The sequence below is a fragment of the Miscanthus floridulus genome, chromosome 5 (assembly GCF_019320115.1).
Source record: "Miscanthus floridulus cultivar M001 chromosome 5, ASM1932011v1, whole genome shotgun sequence".
Taxonomy (NCBI): domain Eukaryota; kingdom Viridiplantae; phylum Streptophyta; class Magnoliopsida; order Poales; family Poaceae; genus Miscanthus; species Miscanthus floridulus.
Genome location: NC_089584.1, coordinates 58,060,784 through 58,063,974, shown reverse-complemented (window position 1 = coordinate 58,063,974; position 3,191 = coordinate 58,060,784). Strand labels below are relative to the sequence as shown.

At 40.6% G+C, this 3,191-nt stretch overlaps 1 long non-coding RNA gene across 1 annotated transcript; it reads right to left on the bottom strand.

The window, feature by feature from the left end:
* Positions 1 to 304: 304 nt before the first annotated feature.
* LOC136452209 (uncharacterized) lies at positions 305 to 1,316 on the bottom strand. Its single transcript, XR_010758773.1, has 3 exons — positions 1,196 to 1,316; positions 904 to 1,111; positions 305 to 520 (listed from the first exon to the last, which is right to left on the bottom strand). It is a non-coding gene; the product is annotated as an uncharacterized lncRNA (long non-coding RNA).
* Positions 1,317 to 3,191: the final 1,875 nt, after the last annotated feature.

The following is a 3,191-nucleotide window of genomic DNA, read 5'->3' as shown; positions in this document are numbered from 1 at the left end:
AAACAACAAGCTGGCCAGGTTTGGTTAGCGACGCTCATTAGCATATTTCTTCGAAAATATCGCACACATGCTTTTCGTTAAAAAAGCATAAACAAATACTAGTCCAACATAATAGTATGGACCAATACTTTAAAATAAAAATAGTATGTACAGATACTGCTTCAAAAAAACAAGCACACATATACTTTATACCGTAAGTACGTACACATACTTCATACTCTGAGTATGCACACATACTTTATATTGTAAGTATGTACACATACTTCGTACTCTGAGTATGTAGCCATACTAAGCAAGTTCCCTTCGTAAGGCTGCTATCTTAACCATCATCTAGACGACAGGGGAGCGGCGGCGGTGCATCAGAACAGGCACATGGGCCATCTTGCCTGCGGCGTCATCTCGGCATATATCCTCGTGGTTAATTTTAGCACAAAGCAAGAGCGCCACAAATAGACCTAGATTGTAGAAGTGGATGCTTCTAGAAGTCGCCAATCCAGTATCAAGTGATACGTACTCCAATCTGAAAAAAAAAATCTAGATGAAGTGATATTATATTGAAAAAGTATCAAGTGATACTCTAATCATTAGTATCGCTGTTGTATCAAGTGATACTCCGATCGATCTGAAAAATAAGGATCAAGTGATCCTGATTCCTGAACATAAAAAGAGTATCATGTATGTGGTACTTCAGTCTGTAAAAATGAAACCAAGGCATCAGATCTGGATAGGAGGGAGAGGAAGGAAAAGGCAATAAAAGCATCTTTGAATCCACCGATGTGCTAGCCTTCAGTGCCGCGTCTGATGGGAAGCAAGCAGCACATGTAGACACGGATCGATCTTGACCTTCTTAAGGGATGGGGCAACAAGCAGCGTGGATGATGGGGAAGTGGATGTAGGGGCTACCTGGATGAGGAGGAGGCGAGAGGAGAGTCTGACGTGTCTGGCCCGGCGGAGTTGCAGCAGAGGTGCAGGACCTCACCTCGGAAGCTTACGTCACGGCATCGACGCTGAATGCCGAATCCCTATGTGCGGCTGCGACCTCCATCTCCCAATCAATTAACCGATCTGCAGAAGTGAGATAACAAGATGTTGGAATCAACCATCTCCCGATCTGCATGCCACGAGGAGAATAAGATTAGGGATAAACAAATTGATCATATTAGGAACAGCGACGTGGAGTTTCAATCTACTGTACCTAGACTGCATCATTGAACCGCATTACCAAAATCTCAGATCGAAGCATAGCATCGTGGCCGGCGGGCGGCGGCAGGCTATTGGAGCGAGAAAAGCCGACGCCGCCGCACGGGCTGTAGCCGCTGGACGCCCGCAAATGACGACCCAATCTCCTTATATTCATTATATTAGCGGGTCCACTTAATTAACCCGCTAATGCACCTCGGGCACCACATTGAGAGGCTCTTTGGCTCTTTTCGGTGTAAACTAGGTGGGAGTAGTTACTCATAGAGAGTAGAATTTTTTTTCCATATATATATACTTTCTCATGCACCACCAACACATTCACCGAAGACACCACTCCACCACCTCTCCACTTTCCCACATACACCATAAAGACCACGATCTCAGAACTCATCTAAAGATCATCCACCACGAATAGTAATACTCCACTACCATTATATTACTCCACCACTATCTGTAAATTAGAATAAAGGAAGTCTCCGTGATCTTCCTGTACTTGTAAGATAATTCATAAGGTTTGTGCTAAGTGCTTGGGGTTTCTTGAAAGGGAAAGCCGTATGTAAGCTTGCTATGTGAAAATGAATTAAGCTTTTCTGTTTTAATCCCTGCCTTTCTTTAAGCTAGTTCATATAGGACAATGTCTCTATGCTAGGGACCCTAGAGGAGGAATCTCTGCGTGTGTTGTTCTCATGTTAGCCTTGGTAGCGACGTTTGTAGAGAACCCTGTGTGCGCAGAGAAATGTTCTCTTCGGGTGGAACTGCCTGGGGAGACGATAGAGCCTGAGTCCTGTATATGCGTGGTTGGGGATAGCGAGGGAGGAGACCGAGTTAGCCTGATTCTGAAGCGAGCCAGTGATGCATACGATGAGTACCGAGTAGGACTAACACAAGCATAGTCACACGACCAGCTGAAACGTTAGTCTCGCTAGCCTGAAGCATAATCCGCATACGCATATTCACTAATCACACGCATCCTGCATCCACCATCCATAAAGCAAAACAAATGCTCTAAATAGTTACGCTGCATAGTGCTTGAATAGTGAGAAAGTTGGGTGCCTGAGCCACTCTCAGGTGAGTGCTCGTGCACTGTTCATATTTTGAATTTAAATAGTAGCGAGTATTTTAAATAGTGCCATGTATTTGAATAGCGACCGTTGAATTTGAATAGTGCTATGAATAGTACCTCAAGTATTTTAAATTTGAATTCTGAATCCGAGTTAGTTTCCCAGTGTTTGTTGTAATATCTCCGTTATATAACAGTGGTATCAGAGCCTAGTTATTAGATTTTGAATTTGAGGGATTTACTATAATCTATTGAAGATTGAAAAATTACATTATTTAAATTTAGAAGTTAATATGGGAAAGACAGTCAATACTAAAGAGAATATAAATATAAGGTATAGACTAAACAGCTCTGAAGAACATAGTTGGCATACCTCTCACGGACAGATAAAGTTAATAGTTGATTTAATGCATAACTTTTACATATCTTGAGGAAAGAGGCAAGACGATCTAGAACTAAAATTTGACAGACTGCAAAAGGAACATAAGCACCTTGAAGAGCAATATTCTGCTACCAATAATAAATTAAAATTAGCTTTATAGGTTTTAGAAGAGAGTAAAGTTTCTCTAGGAAGAATTAGCCAGAATACTGATTATATTAAAAAAGATATAACTTATGTATATAAGAAGATTGATAATATTAATATTGTTGAGCATAACAAAGAAATTGTGTTATCATCAGTAGGAATAGTTGAGTCTACCAGATCTTTAAACTCAGAAAAATAGAAGTATGTGAGAGCCTCTCTAGAAGAGACAAGTTACTCCAACTAGCAAATAGAGACATGAGATCTTTAGGTTTTATGGATAAATTAACAGGAGGATATGATGATATTGAAACCTTGGAAGAAATGATAGACATAGAAAAAGATCTTGAAAGATATCAGAAAGATACCCTAAGAAAAATAAGACCTCAACAAATAGATCAAATGGGT